Source organism: Pseudophryne corroboree, chromosome 6 (assembly GCF_028390025.1).
Source record: "Pseudophryne corroboree isolate aPseCor3 chromosome 6, aPseCor3.hap2, whole genome shotgun sequence".
In the NCBI taxonomy this organism is placed as follows: Eukaryota; Metazoa; Chordata; class Amphibia; order Anura; family Myobatrachidae; genus Pseudophryne; species Pseudophryne corroboree.
This window is the reverse complement of record NC_086449.1, coordinates 720,855,538-720,868,776: the sequence shown is the minus strand read 5'-3', so window position 1 is coordinate 720,868,776 and position 13,239 is coordinate 720,855,538.

Genomic DNA, 13,239 nt, shown 5'->3' with positions numbered 1-13,239 from the left:
TTTTGGAAGAAAGTCGACAGAGCCGAAATTTGAACCTTAATGGACCCTAATTTTAGGCCCATAGACACTCCTGTTTGCAGGAAATGCAGGAAACGACCCAGTTGAAATTCCTCTGTAGGGGCCTTCCTGGCCTCGCACCACGCAACATATTTACGCCAAATACGGTGATAATGTTGTACAGTTACATCCTTCCTGGCTTTGATCAGGGTAGGGATGACTTCATCCGGAATGCCTTTTTCCTTCAGGATCCGGCGTTCAACCGCCATTCCGTCAAACGCAGCCGCGTTAAGTCTTGGAAGAGACAGGGTCCCTGCTGGAGCAGGTCCTTTCTTAGAGGCAGAGGCCACGGGTCCTCTGTGAGCATCTCTTGAAGTTCCGGGTACCAAGTCCTTCTTGGCCAATCCGGAGCCACGAGTATAGTCCTTACTCCTCTCCTTCTTATGATCCTCAGTACCTTGGGTATGAGAGGCAGAGGAGGGAACACATACACCGACTGGTACACCCATGGTGTTACCAGAGCATCCACAGCTATTGCCTGAGGGTCCCTTGACCTGGCGCAATACCTGTCGTTTTTTGTTGAGGCGGGACGCCATCATGTCCACCTTTGGTTTTTCCCAACGGTTCACAATCATGTGGAAGACTTCTGGGTGAAGTCCCCACTCCCCCGGGTGGAGGTCGTGTCTGCTGAGGAAGTCTTCCCAGTTGTCCACTCCCGGAATGAACACTGCTGACAGTGCTATCACATGATTTTCTGCCCAGCGAAGAATCCTTGCAACTTCTGCCATTGCCCTCCTGCTTCTTGTGCCGCCCTGTCTGTTTACGTGGGCGACTGCCGTGATGTTGTCCGACTGGATCAGCACCGGCTGACCTTGAAGCAGAGGTCTTGCTAGGCTCAGAGCATTGTAGATGGCTCTTAGCTCCAGGATATTTATGTGAAGTGATGTCTCCAGGCTTGACCACAAGCCCTGGAAATTTCTTCCCTGTGTGACTGCTCCCCAGCCTCTCAGGCTGGCATCCGTGGTTACCAGGACCCAGTCCTGAATGCCGAATCTGCGGCCCTCTAGAAGATGAGCACTCTGCAACCACCACAGGAGAGACACTCTTGTCCTTGGAGACAAGATTATCCGTTGATGCATCTGAAGATGCGACCCGGACCATTTGTCTAGCAGATCCCACTGGAAGGTTCTTGCGTGGAATCTGCCGAATGGGATTGCTTCGTAAGAAGCCACCATTTTTCCCAGAACCCTTGTGCATTGATGCACTGAGACTTGGCCTGGTTTTAGGAGCTTTCTGACTAGTTCGGATAACTCCCTGGCTTTCTCCTCCGGGAGAAACACCTTTTTCTGGACTGTGTCCAGGATCATCCCTAGGAATAGAAGTCGTGTCGTCGGGATCAGCTGCGATTTTGGAAAATTGAGAATCCAACCGTGCTGGCGCAGCACTATCTGAGATAGTGCTACCCCGACTTCCAACTGTTCCCTGGATCTTGCCCTTATCAGGAGATCGTCCAAGTAAGGGATAACTAAAACTCCCTTCCTTCGAAGGAGTATCATCATTTCGGCCATTACCTTGGTAAAGACCCGGGGTGCCGTGGACAATCCAAACGGCAGCGTCTGAAACTGATAGTGACAGTTCTGTACCACAAACCTGAGGTACCCTTGGTGAGAAGGGTAAATTGGGACGTGTAGGTAAGCATCTTTGATGTCCAGAGACACCATATAGTCCCCTTCTTCCAGGTTTGCAATCACTGCTCTGAGTGACTCCATCTTGAATTTGAACCTTTGTATGTAAGTGTTCAAGGATTTTAGGTTTAAAATTGGTCTTACCGAGCCGTCCGGCTTCGGTACCACAAATAGTGTGGAATAGTACCCCTTTTCCTGTTGTAGGAGGGGTACCTTGATTATCACCTGCTGGGAATACAGCTTGTGAATGGCTTCCAATACTGCCTCCCTGTCTGAGGGAGACGTCGGTAAAGCAGACTTTAGAAAACGGCGAGGGTGAGACGTCTCGAATTCCAATTTGTACCCCTGAGATACCACCTGAAGGATCCAGGGGTCCACTTGCGAGTGGGCCCACTGCGCACTGAACTTCTTGAGACGGGCCCCCACCGTGCCTGAGTCCGCTTGTAAAGCCCCAGTGTCATGCTGAGGACTTTGCGGAGGCGGGAGAGGGCTTTTGTTCCTGGGAACTGGCTGTTTGTTGCAGCCTTTTTCCTCTCCCTCTGCCACGGGGCAGAAATGAGGCGCCTTTTGCCCGCTTGCCCTTATGGGGCCGAAAGGACTGCGCCTGATAGTATGGCGTCTTCTTAGGTTGAGAAGCTACCTGGGGTAAAAATGTGGATTTTCCAGCAGTTGCTGTGGCTACCAGGTCTGATAGACCTACCCCAAATAACTCCTCCCCCTTAAAAGGCAATACTTTCATGTGCCTTTTAGAATCCGCATCACCTGACCACTGCCGCGTCCATAAACCTCTTCTTGCAGAAATGGACAGCGCGCTAACTCTTGATGCCAGTCGGCAAATATCCCTCTGTGCATCACGCATATATAGAAATGCATCCTTCAAATGCTCTACAGTCAATAACATACTGTCCCTATCAAGGGTATCGATATTTTCAGTCAGGGAATCCGGCTACGCCAGGCCCGCACTGCACATCCAGGCTGAGGCTATTGCTGGTCGCAGTATAACACCCGTGTGAGAGTATATACATTTTAGGATATTCTCCAGCTTTCTATCGGCAGGTTCCTTAAGGGCGGCCGTATCAGGAGAGGGTAGTGCTACCTGTTTAGACAAGCGTGTGAGCGCTTTATCCACCCTTGGGGGTGTTTCCCAACGTGCCCTATCCTCTGGCGGTAAAGGGTACGATGCCAATAACCTTTTAGGAATTATCAGTTTTTTATCGGGGGAAACCCACGCCTCATCACACACTTCATTTAATTCCTCGGATACAGGAAAAACTACAGGCAGTTTTTTCTCACCAAACATAATACCCTTCTTAGTGGTACTTGTATTATCAGATATATGCAATACATTTTTCATTGCTTCAATCATGTAACGTGTGGCCCTAGTGGAAGTCACGTTTGTCTCCTCATCATCGACACTGGAGTCAGTATCCGTGTCTGTGTCTGCCATTTGAGGTAACGGGCGTTTTAAAGCCCCTGATAGCGTTTGAGACCCCTGGACAGGCACAAGCTGATTTGCCGGCTGTCTCATGTCGTCAACTGTCTGTCGTAAGGAGCTGACACTGTCACGCAGTTCCTTCCACAAGCTCATCCACTCAGGTGTCGACTCCCCAGGGGGTGACAACTGTATAATAGGCAATTGCTCCGCTTCCATCTCATTTTCCTCCTCAAACATGTCGACACAATCGTACCGACACACCGCACACACACAGGGAATGCTCTGATAGAGGACAGGACCCCACTAGCCCTTTGGGGAGACAGAGGGAGAGTATGCCAGCACACACCAGAGCGCTATATATATATACAGGAATACCACTATCAAGTGTGCTTTTCCTTATATAGCTGCTGTTTATATAAAACTGCGCCAAATTAGTGCCCCCCCTCTCTTTTTTACCCTTTTCTGTAGTGCAGAACTGCAGGGGAGAGTCAGGGAGACGTCCTTCCAGCGGAGCGGAGATGGAAAATGGCGCCCGTGTGCTGAGGAGATAGGCTCCGCCCCCTTCTCGGCGGCCTTTTCTCCCGCTTTTTTGGTAATTCTGGCAGGGGTTAAAATACACCCATATAGCCCTGGGGGTTATATGTGGTGTATTTATGCCAGCCAAGGTGTTTTACATTGCTGCTCAGGGCGCCCCCCCCTAGCGCCCTGCACCCTCAGTGACCGGAGTGTGAAGTGTGCCTGAGTAACAATGGCGCACAGCTGCAGTGCTGTGCGCTACCTTGTTGAAGACTGATGTCTTCTGCCGCCGATTTTTCCGGACCTTTTCTTGCTTCTGGCTCTGTAAGGGGGCCGGCGGCGCGGCTCCGGGACCGAGCTCCGAGGCTGGGCCTGTGTTCGGTCCCTCTGGAGCTAATGGTGTCCAGTAGCCTAAGAAGCCCAATCCACTCTGCACGCAGGTGAGTTCGCTTCTTCTCCCCTTAGTCCCTCGAAGCAGTGAGCCTGTTGCCAGCAGGTCTCACTGAAAATAAAAAACCTAAACTTAAACTTTTCACTAAGAAGCTCAGGAGAGCCCCTAGTGTGCACCCTTCTCGGCCGGGCACAAAAATCTAACTGAGGCTTGGAGGAGGGTCATAGGGGGAGGAGCCAGTGCACACCAGGTAGTCCTAAAGCTTTTACTTTTGTGCCCAGTCTCCTGCGGAGCCGCTATTCCCCATGGTCCTTACGGAGTTCCCAGCATCCACTAGGACGTCAGAGAAATTGGTGTGTTTTTTAATTACTTAAAAAAATAAGATTTTACTCACCGGTAAATCTATTTCTCGTAGTCCGTAGTGGATGCTGGGACTCCGTAAGGACCATGGGGAATAGCGGCTCCGCAGGAGACTGGGCACAACCAAAGAAAGCTTTAGGACTACCTGGTGTGCACTGGCTCCTCCCTCTATGACCTTCCTCCAGACCTCAGCTAGGATACTGTGCCCGGAAGAGCTGACACAATAAGGAAGGATTTTGAATCCCGGGTAAGACTCATACCAGCCACACCAATCACACCGTATAACTCGTGATACTATACCCAGTTAACAGTATGAACAATAACTGAGCCTCTCAACAGATGGCTCAACAATAACACTTTAGTTAAACAATAACTATATACAAGTATTGCAGACAATCCGCACTTGGGACGGGCGCCCAGCATCCGCTACGGACTACGAGAAATAGATTTACCGGTGAGTAAAATCTTATTTTCTCTGACGTCCTAAGTGGATGCTGGGACTCCGTAAGGACCATGGGGATTATACCAAAGCTCCCAAACGGGCGGGAGAGTGCGGATGACTCTGCAGCACCGAATGGGCAAACTCTAGGTCCTCCTCAGCCAGGGTGTCAAACTTGTAGAATTTAGCAAATGTGTTTGACCCCGACCAAGTAGCTGCTCGGCAAAGTTGTAGAGCCGAGACCCCTCGGCCAGCCGCCCAAGAAGAGCCCACCTTCCTCGTGGAATGGGCTTTCACTGATTTAGGATGCGGCAGTCCAGCCGCAGAATGTGCAAGCTGAATCGTACTACAGATCCAGCGAGCAATAGTCTGCTTTGAAGCAGGAGCACCCAGCTTGTTGGGTGCATACAGGATAAACAACGAGTCAGTTTTCCTGACACTAGCTGTCCTGGAAACATAAATTCTCAGGGCCCTGACTATGTCCAACAACTTGGAAGCCTCCAAGTCTTTAGTAGCCGCAGGCACCACGATAGGTTGGTTCAAATGAAAGGCTGATACCACCTTAGGGAGAAACTGGGGACGAGTCCTCAATTCTGCCCTATCCATATGGAAAATCAGATAAGGGCTTTTACATGACAAAGCTGCCAATTCTGACACACGCCTGGCCGAAGCCAAGGCCAACAGCATGACCACTTTCCACGTGAGATATTTTAATTCCACGGTTTTAAGTGGCTCAAACCAATGTGACTTTAGGAAATCCAACACCACGTTGAGATCCCAAGGTGCCACTGGAGGCACAAAAGGGGGCTGAATATGCAGCACTCCCTTAACAAAAGTCTGAACTTCAGGTAGTGAAGCCAGTTCTCTCTGGAAGAAAATCGATAGAGCCGAAATCTGGACCTTAATGGAACCCAATTTTAGGCCCATAGTCACCCCAGACTGTAGGAAGTGCAGAAAACGGCCCAGCTGAAATTCCTCCATTGGGGCCTTCCTGGCCTCACACCACGCAACATATTTTCGCCAAATGCGGTGATAATGGTTTGCGGTCACTTCTTTCCTAGCTTTAATCAGCGTAGGAATGACTTCCTCCGGAATGCCCTTTTCCTTCAGGATCCGGTGTTCAACCGCTATGCCGTCAAACGCAGCCGCGGTAAGTCTTGGAACAGACAGGGCCCCTGCTGCAGCAGGTCCTGTCTGAGCGGCAGAGGCCATGGGTCCTCTGAGATCATTTCTTGAAGTTCCGGGTACCAAGCTCTCCTTGGCCAATCCGGAACAATGAGTATAGTTCTTACTCCTCTTCTCCTTATTATCCTCAGTACCTTGGGTATGAGAGGAAGAGGAGGGAACACATAAACCGACCGGTACACCCACGGTGTCACTAGAGCGTCCACAGCTATCGCCTGAGGGTCTCTTGACCTGGCGCAATATCTTTCTAGCTTTTTGTTGAGGCGGGACGCCATCATGTCCACCTGTGGCCTTTCCCAACGGTTTACAATCAGTTGGAAGACTTCTGGATGAAGTCCCCACTCTCCCGGGTGGAGGTCGTGCCTGCTGTGGAAGTCTGCTTCCCAGTTGTCCACTCCCGGAATGAACACTGCTGACAGTGCTAACACGTGATTTTCCGCCCATCGGAGAAACCTTGTGGCTTCTGCCATCGCCGTCCTGCTTCTTGTGCCGCCCTGTTGGTTTACATGGGCGACTGCCGTGATGTTGTCTGACTGGATCAGTACCGGCTGGTTTTGAAGCAGGGGTTTTGCCTGACTTAGGGCATTGTAAATGGCCCTCAGTTCCAGAATATTTATGTGTAGGGAAGTCTCCTGACTTGACCCTAGTCCTTGGAAGTTTCTTCCCTGTGTGACTGCCCCCCAGCCTCGAAGGCTGGCATCCGTGGTCACCAGGACCCAGTCCTGTATGCCGAATCTGCGGCCCTCTTGAAGATGAGCACTTTGCAGCCACCACAGCAGAGACACCCTGGTCCTTGGAGACAGGGTTATCAGCCGATGCATCTGAAGATGCGATCCGGACCACTTGTCCAACAGGTCCCACTGAAAAGTCCTTGCATGGAACCTGCCGAATGGAATTGCTTCGTAGGAAGCTACCATTTTTCCCAGGACTCGCGTGCAGTGATGCACCGACACCTGTTTTGGTTTCAGGAGGCCTCTGACTAGAGATGACAGCTCCTTGGCTTTCTCCTCCGGGAGAAACACTTTTTTCTGTTCTGTGTCCAGAACCATCCCCAGGAACAGTAGACGTGTCGTAGGGACCAGCTGTGACTTTGGAATATTTAGAATCCAACCGTGCTGTTGTAGCACCTCCCGAGATAGTGCAACCCCAACCAACAACTGCTCCCTGGACCTCGCCTTTATCAGGAGATCGTCCAAGTACGGGATAATTAAAACTCCCTTTTTTCGAAGGAGTATCATCATTTCGGCCATTACCTTGGTAAAGACCCTCGGTGCCGTGGACAGACCAAACGGCAACGTCTGGAATTGGTAATGACAATCCTGTACCACAAATCTGAGGTACTCCTGGTGATGATGGTAAATGGGGACATGCAGGTAAGCATCCTTGATGTCCAGTGATACCATGTAATCCCCCTCGTCCAGGCTTGAAATAACCGCCCTGAGCGATTCCATCTTGAACTTGAATTTTTTTATATATGTGTTCAAGGATTTCAAATTTAAAATGGGTCTCACCGAACCGTCCGGTTTCGGTACCACAAACATTGTGGAATAGTAACCCCGTCCTTGTTGAAGGAGGGGCACCTTGACTATCACCTGCTGGGAATACAGCTTGTGAATTGCCTCTAGCACTGCCTCCCTGCCTGAGGGAGTTGTTGGCAAGGCAGATTTGAGGAAACGGCGGGGGGGAGACGTCTCGAATTCCAGCTTGTACCCCTGAGATACTACTTGAAGGATCCAGGGATCCACCCGTGAGCGAGCCCACTGATTGCTGAAGTTTTTGAGACGGGCCCCCACCGTACCTGGCTCCGCCTGTGGAGCCCCAGCGTCATGTGGTGGACTTGGAGGAAGCGGGGGAGGACTTTTGCTCCTGGGAACTGGCTGTATGCTGCAGCTTTTTCCCTCTACCTCTGCCTCTGGGCAGAAAGGACGCGCCTTTAACCCGCTTGCCTTTATAGGGCCGAAAGGACTGTACCTGATAATACAGTACTTTCTTTGTCTGTGAGGGAACATGGGGTAAAAATGCAGACTTCCCAGCTGTTGCTGTGGAAACGAGGTCCGAGAGACCATCCCCGAATAACTCCTCACCCTTATAAGGCAAAACTTCCATGTGCCTTTTAGAATCTGCATCACCCGTCCACTGCCGAGTCCATAATCCTCTCCTGGCAGAAATGGACATTGCACTTATTTTAGATGCCAGCCGGCAAATATCCCTCTGTGCATCTCTCATGTATAAGACTGCGTCTTTTATATGCTCTATGGATAGCAATATAGTGTCCCTGTCTAGGGTATCAATATTTTCCGACAGGGAATCTGACCACGCAGCTGCAGCACTGCACATCCATGCTGAAGCAATAGCTGGTCTCAGTATAATACCTGCGTGTGTATATACAGACTTCAGGATAGCCTCCTGCTTCCTATGAGCAGGCTCCTTTAGGGCGGCCGTGTCCGGAGACGGTAGTGCCACCTTTTTTGACAGACGTGTGAGCGCTTTATCCACCCTAGGGGATGTTTCCCAACGTGACCTATCCTCTGGCGGGAAAGGGTACGCCATTAGTAACCTTTTAGAAATTACCAGTTTCTTATCGGGGGAAGCCCACGCTTCTTCACACAGCTCATTTAATTCCTCAGATGGGGGAAAAACCACTGGTAGTTTTTTCTCCCCAAACATAATACCCTTTTTTGTGGTTCCTGGGGTAATATCAGAAATGTGCAACACATTTTTCATTGCCTCAATCATGTAACGTGTGGCCCTATTGGAATGTACATTTGTCTCATCGTCGTCGACACTGGATTCAGTATCCGTGTCGACATCTGTGTCTGCCATCTGAGGTAGCGGGCGTTTAAGAGCCCCTGATGGCTTTTGAGACAGCTGGGCAGGCACAAGCTGAGAAGCCGGCTGTCCCACATCTGATATGTCGTCAAACCTTTTATGTAAGGAGCTGACACTTTCACGTAATTCCTTCCACAAGTCCATCCACTCAGGTGTCGGCCCCGCAGGGGGTGACATCACATTTATCGGCACTTGCTCCGCCTCCACATAAGCCTCCTCATCAAACATGTCGACACAGCCGTACCGACACACCGCACACACACAGGGAATGCTCTGACTGAGGACAGGACCCCACAAAGCCCTTTGGGGAGACAGAGAGAGAGTATGCCAGCACACACCAACAGCGCTATATAACACAGGGATTAACACTATAACTGAGTGATTTTTCCCAATAGCTGCTTGTATACACAATATTGCGCCTAAATTTAGTGCCCCCCCTCTCTTTTTTACCCTATGTAGTCTGGAAACTGCAGGGGAGAGCCTGGGAGCGATCCTTCCAGCGGAGCTGTGAGGGAAAATGGCGCCAGTGTGCTGAGGGAGATAGCCCCGCCCCTTTTTCGGCGGACTTCTCCCGCTTTTTTCTATGTATATCTGGCAGGGGTATTTTACACATATATAGTCTCTATGACTATATTATGTGGTTTTTTGCCAGCCAAGGTACTTAATATTGCAGCCCAGGGCGCCGCCCCCCCCCCTCCCCCAGCACCCATCAGTGACCGGAGTGTGAGGTGTGCATGGGAAGCAATGGCGCACAGCTGCAGTGCTGTGCGCTACCTTGTTTGAAGACCGAAGTCTTCTGCCGCCGATTTCCAGGACTCTTCTTGCTTCTGGCTCTGTAAGGGGGACGGCGGCGCGGCTCCGGGAACGGACGATCGAGGTCGGGCCCTGTGTTCGATCCCTCTGGAGCTAATGGTGTCCAGTAGCCTTAGAAGCCCAAGCTAGCTGCAAGCAGGTAGGTTCGCTTCTCTCCCCTTAGTCCCTCGTAGCAGTGAGTCTGTTGCCAGCAAATCTCACTGAAAATAAAAAACCTAAAATAAACTTTCTTTTTCTAGGAGCTCAGGAGAGCCCCTAGTGTGCATCCAGCTGAGCCGGGCACAAAATTCTAACTGAGGTCTGGAGGAGGGTCATAGAGGGAGGAGCCAGTGCACACCAGGTAGTCCTAAAGCTTTCTTTGGTTGTGCCCAGTCTCCTGCGGAGCCGCTATTCCCCATGGTCCTTACGGAGTCCCAGCATCCACTTAGGACGTCAGAGAAAAGTATTTTAATAATAGACAAATATTTTATGAAAAAATATAATAAATAATTCTGCACCCCCCATTGGCAATAGACCAAGTGGTCTTAAATCCTAATAATAGTACCCCCACACACCCTTAGTAGTAAAAAAAATCCATGTTTTATAAACCACCCCCTATAAAAAGCCCCTTTCTTGCACCCCCCCTCCTCCTACCCTGTGACCAATATGCATTTAAAAAATATATATATATTTTACCTATCCCCACAAGTGACAGATCTCCCCAGTGGGTTAACCCCCACCCTCACATGCAGAATACAGCAGAGTGTGTCAGGGGGACAGATGATCAGTCCTCGCTGCTGCAGCTGATCTCTGCATTTGCACAGATCAAACAAATTGTGCTGGGGAGGAACTAAGTTCCCCTTCCAGCACTGTGATGCCCAGTGCATGCGCTCCAGAATGCTGGTCGCATGGCATTCTGGGGTGCAATTCCAGAAGTAATGTCAGCACACACCGCCGCATCACTGCCGGGGGTCCGGGGAGCAGAATGGATCTCCTAATCTAAAGCTGGACACACAGCGGGGCAGGGTAGATGCTAGATTCAAGTGGCCTAAGGGACCTTTTACGTCATGGGGAAGAGGCACGACAAAAGGGAGAGGAGCTAGGCCAGCGGGATAGTTCCTCTACTATCCACGCCACCAACTATTACCTTGGTGGCGAGCGTACTTTTCGGGTACCCTGTTCGTCCGTAGCTCCTCCCCCTGGTGACGTCTCCTCCCCTAGTGACATCAGAAGGTCCCTTCTCCCACTTCGATTTAGAACCAACCAGCGGGGCAGCGCAGTTGCATGTGACGTGACTGGCCAGGTATTGTACTCCTAGCTCCATGCCAGGCAAGTGGTTAATGCGCAGAAAGAAAAAAAAAGGGAAGGGCAAAATAATAGGCTACTTTGAAATGATCAAGTCTATTTCTGCTGATGGCAGAGGATGTACTCATAGGCCAGTGTAAATTATGTTGCAGCCGAGCTGAACGTGTCCACCATAAAGCAAAGTTTACAGCGCATTGTCTTTGGATGCAGTTATTCCTGATGGAAAGTGCAGTAGCGCTCTGCTGTTTCCAAGGTTGCCACACATTAATCAGACTGCCTGGAAATACAGACACATGGCTGAAAAGCACAGAAGAAAATGACACTGGTAAATAATATTTACTGAATAGTAAAAGATGCAAACATGCGGCATCAACTGACGCCATCTAAAGCGGGACAGCCCCTTTAAATATGCAGCCATAAATGAGCAGGTACACTGGGCACAGTGGATAAAATGGGTGCGATACAATTTACCGGTGGTCAGGATGCCGTCGGTCACATGACCGACACCTGCATCCTGACAATCAGAATGCAGACAAAGTAATTATTTTAACCCTACCCCAACCCGTTTGTGGTGGCGGCTAGGGCTAAGACTCAGGTTCTGTGGCTGATTAAAACCAAGTGAAATGGAGTCTTGAAGTCAGCCAGCCACAGAACCTGTGTAATTAATATATGTCCAGAATTAAAGGGATGAGGTGGTAACCCTACTCTAATGCCTAACCCTAACCCCCATCACGTCCCCTAACCCTAAGAGTCTCTCCGATACCTACCTCCGGAATGTTGGTGATCAGTGTTCCGGCTTCGGTCACATGACCTGATAAAACTACTGATTTGATAGTTTCACATGATTTCCTCATTTGCTCATAGTCTGTGAAGGGTTATTCATTTGAGGAGAACGTCTCCTAGCGTGATGTATGTGAGAAGGCTTAGGGCTGCTATATGAGAATATAAAGCTTGAAGATATCCTGACGTTCCAGATATTTTTCAGTTGTAATTTGTTGCACTGTAAATCTAACCGCTCAATGTTTTACCATGTCACTATCCCCTGATATGTGGAACAAGATCGGCATCGACACATCTGGTCTACTAAAGCGCAAGGAAGAGAACAGCTCATTTCCGTACTTGATCCCCCGGGACAGTGGAACTAGAAAACAGTTTCTAAGCAGGTGTGAGCAAGGCAATGACACTAAGAGCCATATACTGTATTTTCTATAGATAATGTTACTGGGCTGATGTAATGTAATCCCTGAAGAACTTCCCATAGCCTTACTTAAAGACAAGAAGTCTGGTGTGCCTAGAATTACAATGTCACTAAGCACTATTACACAAAATAATAACATTGTCAGTAGGGGGCTAAGGATAGGGGCTAGTGTGAGGCTGCTGTGCATCCTGCTGGAGTCAGGATAGCCAAGACGCAGCGCCAGTTACACAGACAAGAGCTCTGTACCATGGGAGATCTGCCAGACAAGAGCTCAGGAGAGTGCAGTGCTAAGAGCAGATGTACTAAGTTGTGGAGAGAGATAAACTACCAACCAGTCAGCTCCTCACCATACCTCCCAACATATGAGCCTTCAGGAGCGAGAGGAGTACGTGTGGCTGAAAAGGGGCAGAGCCTCAATAAAAGAGGATGGATTCGCACAGCACCCTCAGGGCTAGTCGTGGGCTTTCTGCGGGCAGTAATTGTATCGCTCCAGGCTCTGAACCCAGGAGCTAAAACCCTGCAGCTAGTCAAGCGGCTAATGGAATTCCACCCAAAACTGTGTATAATATATATATAGAGCGAGAGAGAGAGAGAGAGAGAGAGAGAGAGAGATGGTTAAAGAGTTCTCTGCAGTGATTGGAAGCAAGAGAAATTGTGTAGTTGAGTTTTAATAAACATTTTAACATTTCCAAAGAATAGTTTTTAGAACATGTGTAATTTAGAGCTTTAAACAAGAGGCCACTACATTTCTCTGTGAGTATTTTGACACCACTAGTACCTCTTAAAGTCATATTTAGCTCCCTATATAACCCATGACTGTCGACTGTTTACTGAAACATATGGGGGGCATACTTTATGCAATCATAGATTGTTCTGCCTTTAAATGATCACCCATTTGACAGAACTATAGCTCGCAGGTTATCACATAAACCCCATGGAGTACTTGTGTCGGAGGATAAAAACAGACTGAAAGCGAAATATCAAAATGCAAAGCTGAAAATTTATTAATATCTTTATTTAATTCCAACAAAATCTGCCACATTTCAGATGCTTTGTCAAATATTATATGTGTGAAAAGCTTCCAAGTTGCAAATATTAAGTAGTGCA